This window comes from Rhinoraja longicauda, chromosome 29 (genome assembly GCF_053455715.1).
Source record: "Rhinoraja longicauda isolate Sanriku21f chromosome 29, sRhiLon1.1, whole genome shotgun sequence".
Classification (NCBI taxonomy): Eukaryota; Metazoa; Chordata; class Chondrichthyes; order Rajiformes; family Arhynchobatidae; genus Rhinoraja; species Rhinoraja longicauda.
This window is the reverse complement of record NC_135981.1, coordinates 6,574,172-6,601,332: the sequence shown is the minus strand read 5'-3', so window position 1 is coordinate 6,601,332 and position 27,161 is coordinate 6,574,172. Positions and strand designations below refer to the sequence as shown.

The following is a 27,161-nucleotide window of genomic DNA, read 5'->3' as shown; positions in this document are numbered from 1 at the left end:
TATTGTCACGAGTACTGAGGTACAGTGAAAAGGTTTTTTGTTGCGTGCTATCCAGTCAACCAGAAGTCTATACATGATTAGTTCCATAGTGTACAGATACAGGGTAAAGGGTGTAATATTTAGTGCAAGATAAAGTCCAATAAAGATATTTCGAAGGTAGACACAAAATGCTGGAGTAACTCAGCGGGTCAGGCAGCATCTCTGGAGAGAAGGAGTGGGTGACGTTTTGGGTCGAGACCCTTCTTCAGACTGATGTCAGGGGAGGGGGCGGTACAGAGATGGAACGTTCAGATATTTCAAAGGTCTCCAATGCGCAGGAAGCAGGTCAGGACCGCTCGGTAACTGGCGAGAGGGAGGTTCAGTTGCCTGATACCATCGTAATCTGTGCACTTCCTACATTGCCCTACAAATGAACGCGGCACCTGGTGCAACAAAACCTTTGAATAAAACAATGTTTCTACCCTCACAGAATGAGTGTTTGACCTTCACTTGAGATGAGGCTTTTCAGATATCTCAACAACCTCCATCAAAGAAGGGTCTCGACCCGAAACATCACCCATTCCTTCTCTCCAGAGATGCTGCCTGTCCCGCTGAGTTACGCCAACATTTTTGTGTCTATCTTCGATTTAAACCAGCATCTGTGGTTCCTTCCTACACATTTTGTAACTTCCATCAAAGATCAGTTTTGAATGGAAACTGAGGAGTAATACAGTGTAATCTATCTCCAGAGCATTACACAGAGTGAGCACAGCATTAAACCTCTAGAGCCTTTAAACAAGCAATTCTGAAATGTGCCTTTTGCCATCTCTTAAAGCAACTCTTTTTATATATATAAATACCGATTATTGGGGTAAAATTTCCTTCTTTAAATCAATTGGATGTCTGTTCTCCCTGGGCTAGGGAAGGATTGTGAACCGGTCAGGGTTCTAGCACTAATTACTAGCTGACAAAAAATATTGCATAGACAATTTCTGTTTGAAAGTGTGTAGAATTGCAGAGCCTCCCAGCAAAGGCAGCATGGTGGCGCAGCGGTAGAGTTGCTGCCTTACAGCGTTTGCAGCGCCGGAGACCCGGGTTCGATCCCGACCACGGGTGCTGTCTGTACGGAGTTTGCACGTTCTCCGTGTGACCGCAAGGGTTTTCTCCGAGATCTTCGGTTTCCTCCCACACTCCAAAGACGTACAGGGTAATTGGCTCGGTATAAGTGCAAATTGTCCCCAGTGTGTGTAGGATAGTGTTGGTGTGTGGGCATCGCTGGTCGGCGCGTACTCAGTGGGCCGAAGGGCCCGTTTCTGCACTGTGTCTCTAAACTAAACTAAACAAAGAAGCTTTGCACTTCTGCAGCTGTCCAATTGATCCCACTTCCAAGGTTGCTATTGGATCAGTTTTCACCAACTCTTCAGGTTGTGCATTCTAGATCATAACAACTTGTTGTGTAAAACAGACGCTAAGCCAGAACAAGGCACGATGATGTACCCCAATTGTGCATTCGGCTTAAGAATGGTCGCTCGAACAACTTACTAGTGATCCAATATTGCTTGAACCAAATCAAGCAACCGCAATCCCAGGGAAAAAGAGTAGAATGAAGGAAATGGTGCAGGGAGACGAGGGTGGGGTGTGAAAGAAGATTGTGTTGCAAGGCGGGTAGAAAAGTCTTGTGAGAAACGTCACTCTTAAGGAAGTCACAAGCAGTCATCTGTTTTGCATAATGTCTCGTAAAGAGAGATAGGATGAACAGTGGCTTAAAGGGGACAAGTTCAGCTCCTCATTCTAAATGAGATGTAATGATCTCACGTGACAAGTAGAAGTACGTGTCTTTTTTCTTCTCGAGCTACTAACTAACTCCATCCAACACTCCAAGTCACAACCAAATGGGGAAATACATTTTTTAATAATTCTTCACACAACCGTTTCGCTGCTAATCTGCCTTTCATCAAGCAAACACCTTGTTGATCAGCACTTGGCAGAAGCACAAGCAGAGCCACACCAAACAAAAATATAAAACCAGGCTGGAGGCCAAATTCTTAATCATCCTTCAATACTTCGCTGGTCATCATTTCAGTTGACAAACTGAAATAATTGGACACGATGAGTGAGTTGTCATAACCCAGCCAAACCCTAGTTACTGGAATAGTTTTAAACATAGAAACATAGAAATAGGTGCAAGGGTAGGCCATTCGGCCCTTCAAGTCAGCACTGCCATTCAATATGATCATGGCTGATCATCCAAAATCAGTGCCCCGTTCCTGCTTTTCCCGCCATTTTTTCTTGTTTGGGATGATGCACATTGTGGGATCCCAATGTGAATCTCTCAGAGCGGTACCATTCCATAAGTTCAATTCCTTTTTAAACAACGGGGTGTGGTGGCGATAGCCAAGATATGAAAGAAATTCTAATTTTTAATCCCAGGAACTTGGAAGCAGCACAGTGCACTGTCTAAGAAGGAACATGCAGATGCTGGTTTAAACCGAAGATAGACACAAAAAGCTGGAGTAACTCAGCGGGACAGGCAGCATCTCTGGAGAGAAGGAACGGGTAACGTTTCGGGTCGAGACCCTTCTTCAGAATGCTGCTATCCCGCTGAATTACTCCATCTTTTTTGTGTCTGTCTGCAGTGCACTGTCTGCTGAAGTCACTGCAGGAAAATCAGGAACAAGATCTTCGTACCAGACTCTCAATGCGCTCATCAAATGATCGCAGGGCAGTAGATGGCTTCAGCACTCCAGGCCCTACGGGGGAGGGGAGGGGGAAGAAAAATAAATGGCTACTTTAAAAAAATATTATTTTCCATTGGCAATAGAATGCATCCTTGAAAGGTGCAAAATGTACTCCAGCTATCTACATTAGGACTGCTTGTTCAGAGGATTTATTGTTTTAAAGATTTTCTTTACCAGTTATATACTGGTTGTCAGGATGTGGGGATGAGTTTGGCAAACATGGCATTTACTTTTCTTCTCTAATTCCCCTGACATTTGGTGGCTTGCCCATTGATGGGTCTACAGTCAAATACAGGCCAGACCAGGCACGGTTAGCATCCTGGGAAAAAGTTCTGCGTTCAGTCTGAAGAAGGGGTCTCAACCCGAAATGTCACCCATTCCTTCTCTCCAGAGATGCCGCCTGTCCCGCTGAGTTACTCCAGCATTCTGTGTCTATCTTCGGTGTAAACCAGCATCTGCAGTTCCTTCCCACACAAGGCTAACAACCTATTTTCCAGAACCACCAGTTACACACTCAAGCTTGCAAGCACCAGTCTTTTATTCTTACACTTAAACCTTTGACATCAGCTACCTTCAAAGGATTTGAACTCAGGACTGCAAATAAATTGTGCTACCACCAAGCCATCACACCCACCCATACACAAGATATGTATTTATATACAGCTGTGCATTCTTTACCACTGCAGGATGTAATGGCTCTATCTTCTGCGTCACGCTGAGGTTGATTGTTAATTAACGAATCCCCGTAGGTTAATGGATCCTCAGGTCGATCAGACTGCATTCCTCCTTAATAGTTCTAACGAACTGAAAGTGCATCTTTGGCAAACGTTATTCAGCTGACTAGAATTACCAGGTGCTCCTCGACTTACGATGGCGTTACGTTCCGATAAACCCATCGTAAATCGAAAATATCGGTATTAATATGCATTTAATACACCTGATCACTTGGCTGGAAGCAGGCTGCGGCTCGCTGCCGTTGCCGAGCGTTTGCACCATCGTAAAGTCGAAATATCGATGGTGGAAGCATCATAAGGCAAGGGGCATCTGTACTTGAGCAAAGCACAAAGCACTGGAGTAACTCAGTGGGTCCAGCAACATGTGTGGAGGGAATGGGCAGGTGACAATTTGGGCGGGACCCTTCTTATGACTGTTCCCGAACCAAAATGTCCCCTGTTCATTCCCCACACAGACGCTGCTTGACCCACAGAGTTCCTCCAGCTCTTTGTGCTTTCAGCAAGATTCCAGCGTCTGCAGTTCCATTAGAATTAGTTGTTTCCTTTTCATAAAAGATCATGTTGCCCTGGACCGTGCCTGCCAATCTTTGTAATGAGGCTGCGGTGAAGATATGCACACCCCCTCTGGTTTAAATGAACAATTTTGCTCTTCAGTCATTGAATATGAAATTTAACCTGATGAAACCCAAACAATTACGTCTTTAAAAACAAGGCAAGTGTTATCTCCCTCCTGTTGCCCTGCAGGAATTGCGTATACGTAATGTGGCAAAAGTCTCACGCACAGAGCACCAGCAAGATATTATGAAGAGAAGGAGTCTTCAGCAAATTGAATCTTGAAAGGAGGGGGGTGAAAAAAAAAGATGTTTGTTCCAGTATACGAGGGGAGGTGGGGGGGGAGTGAAAGGTGTATGATCATGCTGATCCCTGCGATTTTACCGACGATACAGTTGTAATTTAAGGGTGAGATTTCATGCTGTTGTTTTATTGAACGAGGGTAGCAGATGGTGAAAACCACCATCCACGGATTAGCTGCGGGCAACCTCAAACTAAGCTGGGAATGCGCCAATTTAAAATTTAAAACAGCCACACTCGCGACGCAGAAAATACTCTTAATAATTTAAACATCTTTTTTGTTGATGGGGAGGGAATCTTAAAGAGCACGTTCAAAGGCGATGTCTCTGGTGTATTCCTCGTGGAGAGAAGGGGGGGGGGGGTTTGTATTAATCACATCAGGGCGCAGCGCTGCAGATAGAGTTCTGAAATATGTTTGATCTGAAATTATAGTGTACCGTGCAGGACTGCATTAAATTTTAAAACACTTAACTCTTAGCCTTCCAGGGTTCCCTGAGGATGCGACATCATAAGAAGGGATAGAAAAGATGTAAAAAGAGGAAAGGGATGGGAAACAAAGATTGTATTTACTTGGAGCATAAATTGATCGCAATTTGATTTAGAAATAGATCGTGGCTGTGGCACAATTTATGCCAAATTCGGAGATGTGTTAGTGAAGTGAATATCCAGCCTGCTTTCTGACTGTGTTGATTACATGAATATTCATCAATATCCTCTTGAGAAAAGCTACACTTCTTATTGCTGCACGCTTTTATTTTTAGAAGACATCTGCCCAAGTCCAAACCAGTACTATTTTCTTGACTCCATTCAGGGGCTTTTTGGGGATGCGTCACCAAACCATTTTCCAATGTGAAAATCTCAAGACTTGTTCTGTGACACTGGAGAGGCCAAAGAGTTTGGTTAGGTGCTAAATGATCAGCTGACTCTTAGAGCTTTTCTTGATTAGTACGGGTGTCAGAGGTTATGGGGAGAAGGCTGGGGAATGGGGTTAAGAGGAGAAGATAGATCAGCCATGATTGAATGGCAGAGTAGATTTGATTAGACTAGGGCAATGGGCTAATTCTACTCCTATCACTTATGACCTTGTATCATTGAGAGAATGTTATTTAATGTGCCTGCTTTGTAATCTCACAAATGGACTCAAGCCAAAGGATGTTTTCCTTGCCTTCAAAGTGGTTCAGTTCTGCTGTGATGTCCACATTCATGATAGGTCTCTATGTTATCACCAGGCAAGGGTTGGAACTGAGTTTAGTTTATTGTCATGTGAAAAGCTTTTGTTGCGTACTATCCAGTCAGTCAGAAACAATACATATTACAATCGAGCCATCCATAGTATAAAGATACATGATAAAGGGAATAACATGAATAACATATAGTGCAAGATAAAGTCCGATCCAAGATAGTCCGAGTTTAGTTAAACTGATTGAAAGTAATTAATATATGTCCCTGTTAAATGTAACATCTAGCTTTTGAGAGCACTGAATAATTAATTCCACACAAATCATTTTATATCAACTGCGGCACGGTAGCGCAGCGGTAGAGTTGCTGCTTTACAGCGAATGCAGCGCCGGAGACTCAGGTTCGATCCTGACTACGGGTGCTGCACTGTATGGAGTTTGTACGTTCTCCCCGTGACCTGCGTGGGTTTACTCCGAGATCTTCGGTTTCCTCCCACACTCCAAAGACGTACAGGTATGTAGGTTAATTGGCTGGGTAAATGTAAAAATTGTCCCTAGTGGGTGTAGGATAATGTTAATGTACGGGGATCGCTGGGCGGCACGGACTTGGAGGGCCGAAAAGGCCTGTTTCCGGCTGTATGTATATGATATGATATGATAATTCCTCACTGCAATTAATAAAATTTTCAACAGAATTCCAAGGCTGGTCCATGTAGCTGTTGCCCAGCCCAAAGAGCAAAGGGGATAGGCACAAAATGCCGGCGTCATTCAGCAGGCAAGGCAGCATCTCCGGAGAAAAGGAATAGGTGACGTTTTGGGTCGAGACTGAGAGTCATGGGAGGGGGAAACTCGAGGTGTGGGAAGGTACATAACAAAGGGGATCCTGCGTGGATGAACATAGAACATAGGTACAGGAGTAGACAATATTTCCCCGAGTCTGATCCCACTATGTGAGTGGTGGTGCAGGCTCAGAGACAATTTACAATTTTACCAAAGCCAATTATCCTACAAACCTGTACGTCTTTGGAGTGAGGGATGGAACCGGAGCACCCGGAGAGAACCCATGTGGTCACAGGGAGAATGTGCAGACAGCATCCTAGGTCAGGATCGAACCGGGGTCTCTGGCGCTCTAAGGCAGCAATTGTACCGCTGCACCGCTGTGGGCTGATCACCAACGGTGATGAAACAAACTACAGAGCGGAGGTGCAGAACCTGGCTGACTGGGGCTCAGTTAACAACCTGTCCCTAAACACCTCCAAGACCAAGGAGCTGATCATCAACTTCCGTAAATCACACAACGGGGAATACGCTCCGATCTTCATCAGTGTGGAGAGAGTGTGGAGTGAGTGTGCAGCTTCAAGTTTCTGGGCACTCACATTTCGGAGGACCTCACATGGTCCACTAACACTGCTGCGCTGGCCAAGAAGGCACAGCAATGACTGTTCTACCTGAGAACACTGGAAAAGTCTGGTCTGCCCCAACAGCTGCTGACGACCTTCTACCACTGCACCATAGAGAGCATCCTAGCGCATGGCATCCCTGTGTGGTACCTCAGCTGCACGGAGGCAGAGAGGAGAGCGGGTAGTCCATAGAGCTCAGAAGACTATCGGAACACAGCTACCAGCCTTGAAGGACATCTACAAACAACGATGCCTCAGAAAAGCCACCAACATCCACAAAGACTCCTCACATCCCTGCAATAATCTGTTCGAAATTCTACCATCGGGCAGACGATACAAGGCCTTCTATGCCCGCACCTCCAGACTCAGGAACAGCTTCATCCCCAGGGCCATAGCTGACATGAACCGGTCCTGCTGAGCCAGATGGACACATCGCACAGTGAACCGGCACAGATCTACTTGAACGTTATACTGTCTTAAAACTGTTTCTAATTTTGTTTCACTGGGTTGTATAAATTTATACTGATTAGCTAATTAATTTATTGCATCGTATGGGAGGCGCATTTCCCAATCTCGTTGTACCCCTGTACAATGACAATAAAGATATATTGTATTGTATTGTATTGTAGATTGGGGAAAAGGATAAATTGGTCTGGTATGGAATCTTGCTCGAAATTTCTAGCCCAGCCATTAGCAGGATTTATACACCACCTGCCCGACTGACTATTAATACAGCTGCCACACGAAAGTATATCAAATGTTTGACACCAAATCCAAATACAGTGACACCATACTAATATACGAGGCACAGAGACAAAAGGACAACACAAAGTATCTTCAGTTAGCATCTGTAATTTAAGCTACATTCTTACCACCACACTCGACGACTCCTATGATGATCAGATAGCCCGGCGTCACTCACAATATGGCTTTGTCATTTCTATCACAGACCCAATCCCAGAAAGCACAACGGCATCAATTCCTTGAATCATCGAAAGGTACAGCATGGAAACAGGCCCTTCGGCCCACCAACGCTGATCACCGATCACCCTTTCACACTCGAAGGTATTCATTCACAAAATGCTGGAGTAACTCAGCAGGTCAGGCAGCATCTCAGGAGCTCTCCTGAGCTGACCTCTCCTGAGATGCTGCCTGACCTGGTGAGTTACTCCAGCATTTTGTGAATAAATACCTTCGATTTGTACCAGCATCTGCAGTTATTTTCTTACCCTTTCACACTCGGTCTGTGTTATCCCCACCTTCTCATCCACTCCCTACACATTAGGGAATGTCAATTCACAGAGGCCAATTGGCCTCCAAATTTGCACAAACCCACACGGTCTTAGGGAGAACGTGCAAACTCAACACAGGCAAGACCCGAGGTCAGGATCGAACCTGGGTCTCTGGTGCTGTGGGGCAGCTGCTCTACTGAATGCACACTCCTTGCCCAAAATACCAATGTTTTTCAAAAGGTAGACAAAATTTTGATCAAATATATTGACTTCCTATTTCCTTCCTTTATAGATCTTATAAAGACTGAAGTGACTAGGCTTGTATACACTGGAATTTAGAACGATGAGAGGAGATCTTATCGAAACGTATAAGATTATTAAGGGGTTGGACACGTTAGAGGCAGGAAACATGTTCCCAATGTTGGGGGAGTCCAGAACAAGGGGCCACAGTTTAAGAATAAGGGTTAGGCCATTTAGAACTGAGATGAGGAAAAACTTTTTCAGTCAGAGAGTTGTGAATCTGTGGAATTCTCTGCCTCAGAAGGCAGTGGAGGCCAATTCTCTGAATGCATTCAAGAGAGAGCTGGATAGAGCTCTTAAGGATAGCGGAGTCAGGGGGTATGGGGAGAAGGCAGGAACGGGGTACTGATTGAGAATGATCAGCCATGATCACATTGAAGGGCCAAATGGCCTCCTCCTGCACCTATTGTCTATTGTCTATTTCCAGCATGTTGTGTTTTTATTTCAGATTTCCAACAACTTCAGTATTTTGCTTTTGAACAAGCAGACCACAATGATCCACCAAGGCACAGCAATAACATACGTGCAGACAGTGGGTACCAAACCATATCTTATTTCCTGAAAATTCAGCAGCACCAAAATACATATTCCATATTATCTTGGAATCACAGCTGGTGCATGCAGTTGAGGTACCGATCAGCCAAGATCTAAAACGGCAGAAATATATTTAGCATTGCTACAAAGCTATTTCAAGCTGTTTTCTCATTGTTGTTCCATACCATGCTTGTATTCCATCTTTATGGGCTCTGTACAGTGTAGTTTAGTTTAGTTTAGTTTAGAGATACAGTGTGGAAACAGGCCCTTCGGCCCACCGAGTCCACCCCCACCAGCGATCACTGCACAGTAACACAATCCTGCACACACTAGGCACAATTTACAATTATATCCAGCTAATTGACCTACAACCTATGCGTCTTTGGAGTGTGGGAGGAAACCGGAGCACCCAGAGAGACCGTACAAACACCGTGCAGGCAGCACCCGTAGTCAGGATCAAACCCGGGTCTCTGGCGCTGTAAGGCAGCAACTCAACCGCTGTGCCACCGTGCCACACCTACAGATAGTAGGGTGAAGTAACCATGTTGGGTTGAACATTTAACTATGTTTTACTGTCCTCACGCTGCTGATTATTTCCAGCCTTCTCTATTTTTATTTCAAATGCCCAGCCTCTGCAACAGCTTATTACTGTACAAACTGTGCAGACGGCTTTGAAGTTCATATAATGAAGGGAGTGCCCGGTATTACTGCTCCAAGACATGCTACAAACATGTCCTCAGAATGCTAACTATTGGCACCAGGTATAAAGAGAATGAAAAGGCTCAGTTTCCTAATGCCATCAAATCCCTTCTGTACAGCAAGAGAAATGTTATGCCCAAATCCCATTCATTGACAAGTAAAAGCAACTGTGCTTTTATGCTGGCTGCATAGGGTCACGAGGAAAGTAAAACCGTATCCACGTTCTCAGCGAGACAAGCTGATACATGCCTGCATTTTCCATGAGTTGTAGATGGGGCAGGTGTTTAGTAGAATGGCTGTTTACCTCAACTCAAGCAACAGGATGCTGCCAAACTTGAAATCTCTCTGGGAAACAGTAGGATGCGAATGCAATGGGCTTTTCCACAGCAATATCTATATACTAAAGCTCTTGTTTGTTTGTTTGTTTGTTTGTTCCTGAACTACAGCCACAACGGTACACAATAACGTGACGATTTCAGGCCCACCTTACTCACCGTCGACCCTTTGGTGCTAATGGAAGAAGTTTCATTGAAATCGACGTTATATTTTTAAGTTATTCAAATTTTAAAGTTTAAATCTATCTCCTAGGGAGGGAGGGAGGGGGATGTGGGGACGGAGGGAGGGGGAGGAGGGAGGATAAGGGGGGGTTGAGGGGGATGGAGTGGGGGGAGGGGGGAGGGAGGAGAGGGTGCTGCACCAATGCAGGAGAGGTTTGGGCCCAACGGATCCACTTGGTCTCGTGCAGCAATATAATTGCCTGCGTAAACGTGGATGAATGGAGCAGATGAAATCAAGTGGAGGCGTACAGCGATAGAACTGAGAGGGTTTGACAGCAATGAAAATGTACGGAGGAAAGGTATCTTGGAAAGATTAACCACCAAAACATCTTCCAACTTTAGATAGTTCCTCTGTCCCTCTCTTCCCCTCCCCCTTCCCAGATCTCCCTCTATCTTCCTGTCTCCACCTATATCCCCCCTGACATCAGTCTGAAGAAGGGTCTCGACCCGAAATGTCGCCCATTCCTTCTCTCCCAAGATGCTGCCTGACCTGCTGAGTTACTCCAGCATTTTGTGAATAAATACCTTCGATTTGTACCAGCATCTGCAGTTATTTTCTTAAACCACCAAAACAATGTCATATCGCGTTACGATAATTTGCACTCTAACTTAGTTTAGTTTATTGTCACGTGCACTGAGGTACAGTGAAAAGCTTTTATTGCGTGCTAACAAGTCAGTGGAAAGACAATACACGATTACAATCTAGCCACCCACAGTGTACAGACACATGATAAAGGGGATAACGTTTAATGCCAGATAAAGTCCAGTAAAGTCCGATTAAAAGTCATCCGAGGGTCTCCAATGAGGAAGGTAACAGCTCAGGACTGCTCTCTGGTTGTTGGTGCCTGATAACATCTGGGGAGAATCTGTCCCTTAAGAAGATATCCTAAACTAATACAAAAGTGCTAATGAGATTAAACATGAGATTTTCCCACAAAGGGTGGTGGGTGTATGGAGCAAACTGCCAGAGGAGGTAGTTGAGGCAGGGGCCGATCCCAACATTTAAGAAACAGTTAGACAGGTACATGGATAGGACAGGTTTGGAGGGATGTGGGCCAAACGCGGGCAGGTGGGACTAGTGTAGCTGGGACATGTTGGCCTGTGTGGGCAAGTTGGCCCAAAGTGCCTGTTTCCACGCTGCATCACTCTATGAGAGTGTAACATAACGTTTAAGAGATTGGTGTCAAGACAAGCAATTTGCGCATTATCTGTTTTGATGGTATTGTTTGGAAGATAACTAATGATCAAGATATTGCTGGTCTGAAAAAGGGTCTCGACCCGAAACGTCGCCCATTCCTTCTCTCCTGAGATGCTGCCTGACCTGCTGAGTTACTCCAGCATTTTGTGAATAAATACCTTCAAGATATTGCTGGTAATACTCTTGCACTTTGAATGGTGCTTCCTTGGTTGTTGGTGCCTTGACTTAACATCTCATGAGTATAGCACAGCCTTGACAGTGCATCCACAATGCAACACTCTATGACTATGACTATGACTCTAAGAGAAACAGCCAAAGAATTTGAGAGCCGGAAAGGATGATGAAAGCGTGGGTGGGGAAGTAAGTTTTAAGGAGAAAGGTCGAGTGATTTCATTCCAGAATTTGCTGATTTGACAGTGTGGGAAAAGGGAGTGGGTCAGGGATGAAGGAATACAGTTATAGGAAGGAAATAAAACTGCAGACACTGGTTTAAATTGAAGGTAGGCACAAAATGCGTGAGTAACTCAGCGGGTCAGGCAGCATCTCTGGACAGAAGGAATGACAACGATGAGAAGGCCTAACGGGAGGAGGTGGCTGATCTGGCACTCTGGTGTCAGGACAATAGCCTCCTCTTGAATGTCAAAAAAACTAAAGAGCTGATTGTGGACTTTAGAAGGGCTCAACATCCAAGGACGTACACGCCACTGGAGATAAATGGGTCTACTGTGGATAGGGTGAGCAGTTTTAAATACCTGGGAGTCCACATCAAAGAGGATCTGACATGGGCAACGCACATTGCAGCACTGGTGGGTAAGGCAAGGCAGCGCCTTTACCACCTCAGACAGCTGAGAAAATTCAGAGTGTCTCTGAGGATCCTTCATTGCTTCTACTCTGGGGCTGTAGAGAGCATCCTGTCCGGCAACATCATAGTCTGGTTTGGGAACTGTTCTGCCCAGGACAGGATGGCCCTGCAGAGAGTAGTGCGTTCGGCAGAACGCACCATGGGAACTACACTCGCCCCCCTGCAGGACCGATACATCAGGAGGTGCAGATCCAGAGCAAGCAAGATTATGGGGGACCCCTGCCACCCCAGCAACGGACTGTTCCAGCTGCTACGGTCAGGCAAACGCCTCCACTGTCACGCTGTGAAAACGGAGAGGATGAGACGGAGTTTCTTCCCACAGGCCATCAGGACTGTTAACTTTTATAACTCCAGGGACTAAATTTTCTCTTCTCTGTATTAACTTTAATTTATATGCTGTAACTGTAATTCTTTTTTTGCACAATCCGCAGGCATTGCCACTTTCATTTCACAGCACATCTTGTCTGTGTATGTGACAAATAAACTTGACTTGACTTGGGTGACGTTCCGGGTCGAGACTTATCTTCAGACTTCAGTCTGAAGAAGGGTCTCGACCTGAAACGTCACCCATTCCTTCTCTCCAGAGATGCTGCCTGTCCCGCTGAGTTACCCCCGCATTTTGTGTCCACCTACAGTTACTGGAGGAGCAACAGGAGATTAGGGAACCAGGAAGGGGATTGGCTATGCAGGGAGTTCAAAGCACCAAGTTTACAGTAACCCAGCAATCATCAAAACTAAAGATAGACACAAAATGCCGGAGTAACTCAGTGGGACGCGCAGCATCCCTGGAGAGTAGGAATGGGTGACGTTTCGGGTCGAGACCCTTCGTCAGACAGAGAGTCAGGGGAGAGGAAGTCTAGAGATATGGAATACTAATTGTGAAAAAGTCAGATCAAAGCAGATGCTGATAAGGAAATGTAGAAAGGTTCATTGTTAGCTGAGGGGAGGCTGACAACGAGCATAATGCCGCCTGACCCACTTACTCCAGCATTTTGTGTCTATCGTCGGTGTAAACCAGCATCTGGAGTTCCTTCCTGCACAAGTCATCAAAACTACATTGGTTCCAAACTACATTATATTCTCAAGTGATAAAATGGAACTTAACCCCAGAATCTTTCTGACTGGGAAACAATAGTGCTCCCAGTTAAATGTATGTTTACAGGTCCAGTGAATAGACAGACCATGGCCATCTGTTGTGCAGTAACTTGGCCTAGTTTTATGGTATCTGATATCAGACCCTTATCTGATACCATTTGAGTTGGATTAGAAAGGAAGCCAACTGATGTGGAGACAGATACACCTCCATGGCAGCGCGCGCCTGGAGGCAAGGAATGTGTCTGGAATGAAAACAAAGACAAACCACAGGATTTTGGCAAAAGAAGACTCGAATGGACATAAGGTCCAGCAGGAGGCAAAGTGGACGAATTATCAGTACTGTCGAGAGGGATGCAGTCCAAACAGAATAGCAAAGGTTGGGGCAAATAAATTGGACTAAAATCAAGACAACACGGGATGAGGAGGTGAGGAGGTCTCAGAAATGATCCAAGATATATATTGTTAGATAGTCTGTATGCTTGGTTCGAATCACAGATTTGATCTCATTCCATGCAATCACTATTTTCTACTAATTGTGACCCGTGGAGCAAGAAAAGAGACACAGCAAGGAAACAGGCCCTTCAGCCCACTGAACCCATGCCAACATCAATCAGCCATTTATACCAATCCAACATTAGTACCATTTTTATTCTTAGGATTGAACCTGGGTCTCCGGCGCTGTGAGGCAGTGCAATATGATTAGCTACGTAGGTATATGTGGAATAATGGAGTAGATTAATTCAAGTAGTTTTGTACAATTATTTGATTGTAAAACCTTGTCCTGAAGCATTAGCGCACAATTAATGAAAAAGGTTGATTTTGAAGTTCTATTAGCTGCTTCTAAAGTTCTAGTAGATGAATCTATGTTTCTATGTAAAAGGTGAACGGTTCCTAATTGTCCATGCTAGGATATGGTTAATTGGTTATGATAATCTATGAAAAAAAACAAGTCCATAATTGGGATGTTTGATTCGAATTCACACAGCAGACCAGAGACTATCGTATTAAGTAGTTGTTTGAAATCGCAGGTTAGCAATTTATCTTGTTGTACAGTGTAAAATATGTATGCAGACAAATAATTGTTCTTGTATTTCATTGCCAAAAGTAACTAGCTACAAAAATTATGAATCTCAAAGAGCTTGAAACTGAAACAAGGCGGGACCAAAAGGGGAAAAAAAAACTTTAATTAAAACTTACAAAAATTGTGATAGAGTCAAAGAGCCACACAGCATAGAAACAGGCCCTTTGGCCAACTTGCCCGCACCGACCGCCCTGTCCCATACACCGACCAACACGTCCTATTATAGTTCTAATTTCTCTCAAAACATGCATTAATACCGAGTCTTTCATGGCCGCATGCCATCCAAAATGCATTACAGCCAATAACTTACTTTTGAAATACAGTGCTTGTTGTAATATAAGGAATTTAGCAGACAATTTGCATTAACAAACTCTCTTATTCAGTTCACAGCCCCTGGATAAGTGCCTCTGGAAAATCTCCTCGTTTACATCTACTGGTTAGCCCAAGGCAAGGTCAACTTCCATAGTTGTGCCAAAGATCCAGCTGCAGCTCTCTGCCATGCCTGTCATATAGGGTTGCCAACTGTCCCGTATTAGCCGGGACATCCCGTATTCTGGGCTAAATTGGTTTGTCCCGTACGGGACCGTCCTTGTCCCGTATTAGGCTCGGGGGGCTCCGTAGGCCTGAATGCTGTAGGCCCCGGCCCTGTAGGCCCCGATGCTGTAGGTCCCGACAGTTTAGGTTTTCCGACATTTTAGCTCCAGATTGTCTAGGTCCGGAGGCCCAGGCTCAGCCTAACGGAGGTTGCGTAGCAACACGCCTCCCGGCCTGGGCGGCCGCCATTGGTGGAGCGGGAGCACGTGGCTGCTGGCTGGGTGAGGTCACATGGGGCGCGGGGTGGTGACGTCACCTTGTCCCGTATTTGGGAGTGAGATAGTTGGCAATCCGACTGTCATACCAGGAGCAGTTTTCGTGGGTTACCTCCTAATCTAACCCCTTAGAAAGAGCCTTGCAGAATTGTGAGTCTCATTGACAAGATTACCTGACCCTTCGTAGACTGAGATGATGGTCAAATTTCTTAAACATCTTTAGATGATTATGCTCCCACACACCAAAACCCACTTACTCATCGCCTTCATTCTTACCAACATACTCTGGTTCCACGGCTGCGTTAAATTCATATTCCTCACTTACAAACCATTCTGTGTTCCATCAGACATTCAATCATCTTGCACTTTTCAACTTCTCTAAGATGTAGGTAGGAGCTGCAGGTGCTGGCTTACCCCAAAGATAGACACAAAATGCTGGAGTAACTCAGCGGGACAGGCAGCATCTCTGCTGAGAAGGAATGGGTGACGTTTCAGGTCGAGATGCCTCATGTCTGAAGAAGGGTCTCGACCCGAAACATCACCCATTCATTCTCTCCACAGGTGCTGCCTGTCCCGCTGAGTTACTCCAGCGTTTTCTGTCCCTACTATTCTTTCTAAAGTTTAAATTGCGGGGAAGTGGGATTGGTACCGAAAGGCATGATAGTCAGCGGAAAGATGGTAGGCCGAAAAGGCCTGTTTTCAAGTTGTGCAAGTCTATGACTCTATGAAATAGTATCCATTAATCAGGATACTTATTAAAAGACATGAGAAAACATGCACAGTTAATTCTTTTGTTTTACTAAGGTTTTTTAAAAAGCAAACACGTTCCAAGTTTTCTTTTAAAACCAAGACTCCTTTTAATTTAAGGAGTTTGGTTGACTGCCTCCAATGTGCAAGTGAAAAGGAATTTATTCTGCTCTAAGGTGGAACATTAATATCATTAATCCTCAGCAGCGTTGCAACATTCCTCCTACAAGCATTATAATAATTATCGATGTGGTCAATGTTATCGCTGCTTTTCCCAGTCATCCAAATGTTTCTCTGCTGAGCCATAAATATCAAGATGAGTCAAAACTTTATATCCAATCTGTTACGAGCTAGCTAACCTCAGACAAATATAGGCATAATTTGAATTGGGCACAATAACAAAGTGGTGGAGCAATTCAGCGGGTCAGGTAGTATCCGTGGAGGGAAAGAAAACAGATGACAGTTCAGTGGAAACACAGAACTGGAAGATCTGGTTAATACTCAAATGTGTAGGAAGGAACTGCAGATGCTGGTTTAAACTGAAGATGGACACAAAAGGTTGGAGTAACTCAGCGGGACAGACAGCATCTCTGGTGACGTTTCGGGTTGAGACCCTTCTTCAGACTCTGGTCTCTTGCTCATTGTTTTTGCTCATTATTCCAGCATTTGTAGTTTCCTGTGTCTCTATTGTTGGTTTTAGTATTGGATTATCATTGTTATTATTATTACTGTTAGGATGGCACGGTGGCGCAGCGGTAGAGTTGCCGCCTTACAGCGAATGCAGTGCCGGAGACCCGGGTTCCATCCCGACTACGGGTGCTTGTCTGTACGGAGTTTGTACGTTCTCCCCGTGACCTGCGTGCGTTTTCTCCGAGATCTTCCGTTTCCTCCCACACTCCAAAGACGTACAGGTTTGTAGGTTAATTGGCTTGAAATGTACAAATTGTCCCTAGTGGGTGTAGGATAGTGTTAATGTGCGGGAATCGCTGGTCGGCGCGGACCCAGTGGGCCGAAAGGGCCTGTTTCCGCGCTGTATCTCTAAACTAATCTAAAACTGAAAAAACCCTAAACTAAACAGTGTAAAACTTTGAGGTGTCCAGTTAAATCATAATATATATGAGTATAACCAAGCCACTACACAAGAACACAGGTTGTACAAATAGAAAAATACCAGAGTGCAAATTATAATGTTACAGTATTATAGTGATACAGTTAGAGAGAAAGTGTAGATTTTAAAAAGTACAGGGGTTGTAATGAGGTAGGTTGAGAGATCAGGATTACACCCTTCGCTTATGAGAGGACGTTCAGAAGTCTGATAACAGTGGAGATGAAGCTGTTTTCGAATTTGGCGGTATCTGCTTTCAAGGTCTTGTATCTTCTGCCCAACGGGAGAAGGGAGAGGGGAGAATAACTGGGGTGCAAATGGTCTTCTGCATCAGAAAAATAAAATATAATTGAGGCTTCCTATTCCCAATTGTTGGCTAGCAAATTGCAGTTCACATATAGAAGCCGAGGGTTAGGACATCAGGCAATTGGCTGTAGTTTCTTCACTACCAGGATTCCCACGTGGAAACTAGCCAACTGAGCAACCGTTAGTCACGGACACGTTCCCGTAAAGGACGTTTATTATTTTAGAGAAGAAGGGGGATTAAAAAGCTACAATGAGAAAGGCTGCAGTGGGAGAGTGTAGTTGGTAAAAAAAGCGTGTCATGTCATATCTTAACATTTCACAATACCGCAGTGGTGCATTGTAACACAATGGGATTAATGTTATTTTGAAGAGGAAGTAAAGAATTATTTGAACTCTCATAGAATCATAGAGTGATACAGCGTGAAAACAGGTATTTCGGCCCAACTTGCCCACACCGGCTAACAAGTCCCAGCTACATTAGTTCCAGCTGCATGCATATCCCTTTAAACCTGCCCTATCCATGTACCTGTCTAACTGTTCCTAAAACGTTGGGAGCATCCCAGCCTCAACTACCTCCTCTAGCAGCTTGTTCCATACACCCACCACCCTTTGTGTGAAAACGCTACCCCCTTAGATTCCTATTAAATCTTTTCCCCTTCACCTTAAACCTATGCCCTCTGGTCCTCGATTCACCTACTCTGGGCAAGAGACTCTGTGCGTCTATCCGATCTATTCCTCTCATGATCTCATGAGATTTACAGCACCAAGATTATGTTCTTGTCATCATTGCCATTGTTATTCGCACCCTGGACGAAGGTTGTTCATCCCTTTTGTCCTGTAAATATCCGATCTGTTCGACCACTTTGCATTTTCTCAGCAATTTTTTTTCTCTCCCAAATATTCACGTCATTAAATTTAAAAGAACGCAGCTGAATCTGTTCAGGCAGCATGACTGAAAGGAAATAGGTTGAGGTACTTTACACCAAGATTGATGCCACGGGCATTGGATGCAAAGTGCCACGTTTGATTAGGAATTCTGGAACGGTACGGTCAAAACCAATGGCCCTTACTGTTTTCTCCATTATTGGAAAAAAGGTGTGGAGGATAAAATCGAAACGTGGGGATCTTATCGAAACGTATCAGATTATTAAGGGGTTGGACACGTTAGAGGCAGGAAACATGTTCCCAATGTTGGGGGAGTCCAGAACAAGGGGCCACAGTTTAAGAATAAGGGGTAGGCCATTTAGAACGGAGATGAGGAAAAGCTTTTTCAGAGAGTTGTGAATCTGTGGAATTCCTTGCCTCAGAAGGCAGTGGTGGCCAATTCACTGAATGCATTCAAGAGAGAGCTAGATAGAGCTCTTAAGGATAGCGGAGTCAGGGGGTATGGGGAGAAGGCAGGAACGGGGTACTGATTGAGAATGATCAGCCATGATCACATTGAATGGTGGTGCTGGCTCGAAGGGCCGAATGGCCTACTCCTACACCTATTGTCTATTGTCTAAAATCAGCGAATTTTGCTGCAATTAATAAGATCTGTTCACAGTGTCACAACAGTACACAATCCTTAATTGCTGGTGCGCAGATCATTACACGTTGGCAGACTGGGCTTAAGACTGCCGAAAAACATTCCACTTGGAGAAGTGTGGTGTTACACTTGTCAGCACGGTGACTGTTCAACGTTTAAATACATCGAAGCGGAAAGCATGATCGAGGCTAGAGAAAGGGAGTGGTCTGCGTTTCAGCGTGAGCACCTCTGAGGATAAATCAACATTGAAAGAAACCTGTAGATGCTGGGAATCCAAAAGAAACATCAAAAATACTAGTAGATGGACACAAAATGCCGGAGTCACTCAGAGGATCAGCCGGCATCTCTGGAGAAAGGAACAGGTGACGTTTCGGGTCGAGACCTTTCTTCAGACTGAGAGTCAAGGGAGAGGGAAATTAGAGGTATGAAAAAGGTTCAAGAACCAATCAATCAGAGCCGGCACCGATGACCAAGGGAAGGTGGAGCCCACAATGGTCCATTGTTGGCTGTGTAAATTGGTGATAACGAAGGGATATAAGGATGCAAACTGTGGAACAAGTACAATGACTATGGTGGGGGAGGGGTGGAGAGAGAGGGAATGCAGATACTTGAAATTAGAGAAATTAATATTCATATCACTGGGTTATAAGCTGCCCAAGCAAAATGTGAGTTGCTGTTCCTCCAATTGGCGTGTTGGCCTCACTTTGAGTGGAGGAGGCCCAGGACAGAAAGGACAGCCTGGGAATAGGAAGGGGAGTTTAAATATGTTCAGTAGTACTCAGCAGGTCAGGCAGCATCTATGAAGTAAAAAAGAATTTAATCTTTGTCAATCCTGAAACATTAACTGTTTCTCTCCCCATAGATGCTGCCTGACTTGCTGAGTGTTTCCAGGTTTATCCCTGAAGGTACACGTGCGATTCTGTGCGGTGAATGCCTGGGCAAACGGGATACCAAATGTGTTGATTTAGCAATTGATAACAAAGACACATACTATAGACAATAGACAATAGGTGCAGGAGGAGGCCATTCGACCCTTCGAGTCAGCACCGCCATTCAATGTGATCATGGCTGATCATTCTCAATCAGTACCCCGTTCCTGCCTTCTCCCCATACCCCCTGACTCCGCTATCCTTAAGAGCTCTATCGAGCTCTCTCTTGAATGCATTGTAGTTCATACTAGCTTGCTTTTCCATAGGACCAGGGTCAGGCATCATTTGCAACACTGTGCCTGAATTTGGTCATATCTCACGTGAAGCTAGTTGCTTTGGAAATTATTACAGACAAGACCCACTGACATATAGCACCTTAGTTATCAAGATAGTTTGGACGGCACAGTTGGGCAGCTGTATTGCTGCCTTACAGCGCCAGAGACCCGGGTTTGATCCTGACAACGGGTGCTGTCTGTACGGATTTTGTACCATTCTCCCTGTGACCTTCTCTCCGGATGCTCCGGTTTCCTCCCACACTCCAAGGACGTGCAAGTTTGTAGGTTAATTGGCTTCTGCAAATTGTCCCTAGTGTGTGTAAAATAGTGCAAGTGCACGCATGCGGTGATCGCAGGTCGATGTAGACTCGGTGGTCCGATGGGCCTGTTTCCACGCTGTGTCTCTAAAGTCGAACGTCGAAAGTCGAAGTTGTGGCTTCACACACGAGATTAGTTTAAGGGTGATTGGTGGGGGGAATAGATAAAGTTTTCAATAAAGCAGAGAGATCACGTGCAACATTTGAAGTTGTAAAGGAACAGATCCAGGTTAATAAACAGGGAAAAGTGGATTTCTAGATTAGGCTTTATTTTACATTTGCTTAAAGGACATGGACGTTGTTGGCAAAGCTGCCATGTATTATCCACCTCTAATTTCCCAGGAGTTGAACGATATATGAGGCCATTTCAGAGGAGAATTAAGAGTCAGTGCTGTGGGTCTGGAATGACCATATGCTTACCGGACGAGGATTGTGCTGTTCATAAGTTCATAAGATATAGGAGCAGAATTGGGCCATTCGGCCCAGCAAGTCAACTCTGCCATTCAATCATGGCTGATCTATCTTTCCCTCTCAACCCCATTATCCTGCCTTCTCCCCATCACCCGACACCCTGAAACCCCTGATACTCAGTTACTCTCCAGTAATTGCAGTTCCTTGTATTGTCTTTCTATTCCCCCCCCCACCACAGATGCTGCCTGACCCCCCACCCGCTGAGTTACTCCAGCACTTTTGTGTTTTGCTCAAGATTCCAGCCTCTGCAGTTCTTCGTGTCTCCACTGCTCAGTAACGGCTGTGTTCTGCTCTCCAGCATTGTTTTTCACTCAGCCACTGTCAGTCATCGCCCACTGTTTACGATCACCCAGACAGATCAGATATGATTAAGAAGCATTCATCACTCTCTCTTCCATGACACCAACTGCATTTGTTAACCTGAACACTCTCGGTCTCCAACTTTTACAGATGATCCCCCTGTCTAGTTTGATTTTAGTTTAGTTCAGAGATACAGCGCGGAAACAGGCCCTTCGGCCCACCGAGTCCACGCGGATCCTGCACATTAACACTATCCTACACACACTAGGGACATTTTTTACATTTACCGAGCCAATTAACCTACAAACCTGTACGTCTTTGGAGTGTGGGAGGAAACCAAAGATCTCAGAGAAAACCCACGCAGGTCACGGGGAGAACGTACAAACTCCGTACAGACAGCACCCGTAGTCAGGATCGAACCCAGGTCTCCGGCGCTGCATTCGCTGTAAGGCAGCAACTCTACCGCTGCGCCACCATGTCATACTCTCCATCTCTCGCCAGCTGCAACTTCAAACATGACAGTTGTCCCATTTTTGTCACCTTCAGACATTAGTAAATCAGATAAATTTTACAGTAAAACAGGAAAATTCCCCAAAATTAGTATTTCCAATGTCAGCTTTTTATTTCTAACTTATTTAACTAGAAACATAGTAAATAGGTGCAGGAGGAGGCCATTTGGCCCTTCGAGCCAGCACCGCCATTCATTGTGATGATGGCTTATCATCCACAATCAGTAACCTGTGCCTGCCTTCTCCCCATATCCCCTGATTCCACTAGCCCCTAGAGCTCTACCTAACTCTCTTTTAAAACTACTTGAATTAAATTCCTCAGCTGCTTTAGTGAGATCCAACTTGTATCACCGACTCAATAATTCACACTTAGGCGTGGCCAAAAATGTTGACCAGCACACTATCAATGCAAGTCACTCTGCCAAATCTACTTCAAGAAGAACTGGGACTGTGTGCAGCTGACTGTGAAGATCATCAATTACTAAAGATACTGTAGGAATAAAAAACTAGGGTTTGCCCAAAGACCCGGGTTCGATCCTGAGTGCGGGTGTTGTCAATGCGGAGTTTGCACCTTCTCCCTGTGACCACTTGGGTTTTCTCCGGGTGCTCTGGTTCCCTCCCACATTCCAAAGACGTGCAGGTTTGGCTTCTGTAAATTGCCCCTCGTGTGCAAGATGCGAAAGTGGGATAACATGGAACTAGTGTGCGGGTGATCAACGACTCGATGGGCCGAAGGGCCTGTTTTTCCAAACTAAACTAAACTTACACGAAACCGATAAGAATTTATCAGACATTTTCCCACTTTGCCCGTCTCACGAGGTCACATGGATTTGGGTCAGGTGGAAAAGGCGTGGAATTGACTGAGTAACTGGGTACCTGTCCATGCACAATTGTATCTATGAGCTCTGGTTCATTACGTTAACTTGGTTGTAGGCTGCGTGGAGATCGTCAGTTTAGTTCAGTTTTATTTGTTTAGAGACACAGCGCGGAAACAGGCCCTTCGGCCCGCCGAGTCCGCGTCGCCCAGCGATCCCCACACACTAACACCACCCTACACACACTAGTGACAATTTACAATGAAACCAAGCCAATTAACCTACAAAGCTGTACGTCTTTGGAGATGTGGGAGGAAACTGGAGCATCCGGAGAAAACCCACGCGGTCACGGCGAGAACGTACAAACTCTGTACAGACAGCACCCTTGGTCAGGATCGAACCCGGGTCTCTGGTGTGGTAAGGCAGTAACTCTACTGCTACGCCACTGTGCCTCCCAAATATTACAAAGGGGGCACCCAGATTTGAACTAGGGACCTCTTGATCTGCAGTGAAATGTTCTATCACTGAGCTATACCCCCATGTAGTTAGGTATTAGGTCAGACTCTGACTTTGGCACATGACTGACATTAGGGTTGTCAGCCGTAAATTCCAGTAACTGCTGTGTTTTGTATCTCACAGGTCCAAAGTTGTTTTTCAGCCTCGCCCATGCTCAATCACCTCCCTGTAATAACAGCCTTCCAGACATATCAACAAAGCTCAATGAGCATTCAACGTGGTATCATCCATCACACCATCTGCATCGGTGCCACCTGGACAATTATGTGACAGGGTGGAGACCTGTTCTCCTCACTTCTCACTTCTCCCTTCTCTGTAACACGCCTGGCTGCTCGCTTTTCCAGTTTTGATGAAAGGTCATCACGTGAAACATTCTCTCTGTTTCTCTCCCCACTGGTGCTGCCTGTCCCGCTGTTTATTTCCAGCATTTTATTTTTAATTTTTCATTGTGATTTGCAGCAGGCTGAGTGCTGAGGGTCTAAAAGCATAGCAACATCAAGAAGTTGCCACACCTGTATGAGCATCTGACGCGCATGCTGTCAGGTCAACCACAGCCCTAGTGTAGGATAAGGCACAAAGGAACAGAGGAACAATCATCTAAATACCCAGCATAGTCAGCTAGCTTATCAATAGATCAGGATGAGAATGATTTGCACTTAATAAACATGACCTCGTTGGTAATTAGTTATTAAGGGCAGCACAGTGGCCCAGCAGTAGAGCTGCATCTTTACAGCACCAGAGACCTGGTTTCGATCCTGACTGCGGTTGCTGTCTGTATGGAGTTTGTACGTTCTCCCTGTGACCGCGTGGGTTTTCTCTGGGTGCTCTGGTTTCCCCCCCCCCCCCCACTCTCCAAAGACGTACAGGTTTACGGTACGATACGATAAAACTTTATTCATCCCCGGGGTAGAATTGGTCTGCCAATTATGTAGGTTGATTGGCTTCGATAAAATAGTAAATTGGCCCTAGTGTGTAGGATAGTGCTAGTGTATGAGGTGATGGCTGGTCAACATGGACTAGGTGGGCCGAAGGGCCTGTTTCCACGCTGCATCTCTAAAGTCTAAAGCTTACAGGTACTTAGTGATCATTTCCATGCTGTTTCCATGCTGTATCTCTAAAGTCTAAAGGTTACAGGTACTTAGTGATCATTCAACTATTGTTTCCTTGGATATTTGACACAAATTAAATAATCTGTATTTTTGGAATGCAATTTTCACAAATCAGTACTTGAACTACTATTTTCCTGTAATAATAAAATTAGTGAAGGCAAATATCAATGCTCCATGAGCTAAGCTATATGGAGTGCACCATTTTAATGTTTCAATTGTGGTTTGGGGTTCATTTGTTCCTCAGTGGAGTTCCAAGATATACCATAAGGTGCATTCCACACTGTGGTTCTGTGTTAAACTTTGTCTTTAGTTTAGTTTAGAGATACATTGCGTAAACAGGCCCTTCGGCCCACCGAGTCCGCGCCGACCAGTGATCCCCGCACACTGACACTATCCTACTGTACACTAGGGACAATTTACACTTACACCAAGCTAATTAACCTACAAACCTGTATATCTTTAGAGTGTGGGAGGAAACCGAAGACAGGGTGCTGCACCAATGCAGGAGAGGTTTGGGCCCAACTTGGTCTAGTAACTATCTAAAAATGAAGTGCCTACACATTGATTACTTTCCATTTCCCAAATCTATTCCACCTGATTTTATCCTCATCCAGGAATTCTGTCAAATTCAAGCACGGACCTGTTCTGACTGACTCAAAATTCCCTTCAAGTGCAGATGAGCGGAAATCAGATTTCAGGGAACAATAATGACATAAAGCTGGAGTAACTCAGCGGGTCAGGCAGCATCTCTGGAGAAAAGGAATGGGTGATGTTTCGGGTCGACACCCTTCTTCAGACTGCCTTGACCCGAAAGGTAATCTATTCCTTCTCTCCAGAGATGCTGCCTGACCCGCTGAGTTACTGCAGCCTTTTGTGTCTGTCTTCGGTTTAAACCGGCATCTGTAGTTCCTTCCTACGTAAATAATGACATAAAGGTCTGATTGATTTCTTCGCAGCAATGCTCCTCATGAAATGGAAGCCTAATTCTCCTCTCATTACACTGAGAATAATTAACATGCCCATTGCCATTTCGGCTATTAGTGTGGCATTCTATTCTTTAACAGAAATCTCTGAACATAATATCTTATTTATCAGTGTGGCTCAGTTGATGCCTTGTTGCTTCCATTTGAAAAGGTTGTGGATTTAATATTTACTCCACAATGTGAATGCATGATCTAAACTGACAGCCCAGAAACATTCTGAAGGAAGAGGTGCCACCTGAAGCTTGATGTGTTGGTGAAATAAAACCTGCTCAGGCAAGTGCCTGATGTCACGCACCACTTTCTTTTTAAAATAATATCTACTTAGTTTAGTTTAGTATAGAGATACAGCGTGAAAACAGGCCCCTCGGCCCACTCAGTCCACGCTGACCAAAAGATCCCCACACATTAACACTATCCTGCACACACTAGGGACAATTTGCAATTATACCAAGCCAATTAACCTGCAAACGTGTACGTCTTTGGAGTGTGGGAGGAAACCAGAGATCCCGGAGAAAACCCACGCAGGTCGCGGGGAGAACGTACAAACTCCGTACAGACAGCACCCGTGGTCGGGATCGAACCCGGAACCCTGGCGCTGTAAGGCAGCAACTCTACCGCCGCGCCACCGTGCCAGCCCTACTGTAATCATCACGGAGATAAGAAACATCGGGATCATGGAGTGCCTGAAGAAACCCAAATTATTTCTTTTAGGATTAGAAAGCTGGTAAAGCCACGGTCTCACAGTGCCAGTGACCTGCGATCGATCTTGACCTTGGGTTGTGACTGTGTGGCGGTTTCCTCCAGATGCTCCGGTTTCCACCCACAACCCTAAGATGTGTGGCTTTGTAGGTTAATTGTCCTCTCCCTAGTGTGTGTTGGTACTGAGTGAGATAATGGAGATTCTGGCATGGACTCGGTGGACCGAAGGGGCTGGTTTCATGCTCCATCCCTAAACTAAACTAAAAAATGACATGGAAATTTAGTAGATGTCAAAATCATGAAGGATTGGGTAAATTATGAAAAGTGGTTTCCAATGGTAAAATTGTTAGTAGAGAAGGCAAATCTATTACAATGAGTAATTGCAGCAAGCCTTGGAGATGAGGTTTTTTGGCACTGCGAGTTATTTCGATCCAGACTGCGTTGCCAGAAAGGGTGAGGGTAACAGGATCCAAGAAACGATAGATGGAGAAAGTTGCAGGAGACAAGTTGTTTGGCTCTTCCAGATACTCAGTTGAGTCACGATGAGCTGTGAGGCTCTTTGAAATAAGATTCTTTCAATTTTCTACGTTGATAGTTTCCCGCTGTTCCTTAAATTCACAGAATTATTCAAGATATACAGGTTCTCCCCAAGTTGTGAATGCTGGACCTATCTAACAACAGTCCGCACATAGGAATGGGTGTTTTTGTTGTTGTTTTTTTTGGGGTTTTTTTAATCAAAAATATTTATTCAAATATTAAAATAATATATACAATACAATAAAACCAAAACAGAACCCACCACCAGAATATTATACAAACAAATATACCTATTGAAACTATTATACAATTATATTACAATCCCCTAGGAATGGGTGTTTGGGGGACCGGTGTGATGGATTTGCAGACTGTTGTGGAGTGCCCGGTTCCCCACACCATCTGGGGACTCGGCTCGCTGCCGAACCTCCGACCTGCAAACTGTCCAGGTTATGAACAGCCCACAGGAAGGGAACGCAGCCAAAGCCTGGCGACGACCTCTACAGCTCAGAAAGACCCCACGCAGCCCAACATGTCATATCATATCATATCATATCATATCATATATATACAGCCGGAAACAGGCCTTTTCGGCCCTCCAAGTCCGTGCCGCCCAGCGATCCCCGTACATTAACACTATCCTACACCCACTAGGGACAATTTTTTACATTTACCCAGCCAATTAACCTACATACCTGTACGTCTTTGGAGTGTGGGAGGAAACCGAAGATCTCGGAGAAAACCCACGCAGGTCACGGGGAGAACGTACA

At 45.0% G+C, this 27,161-nt stretch overlaps 1 protein-coding gene across 1 annotated transcript in view; it reads right to left on the bottom strand.

Annotated features, from left to right (window-relative positions):
• Positions 1-27,161, bottom strand: part of rapgefl1 (Rap guanine nucleotide exchange factor (GEF)-like 1) — a 108,983-nt gene that overhangs the window by 72,997 nt on the left and 8,825 nt on the right. The gene's annotated exons all lie outside the window — the stretch shown is intronic.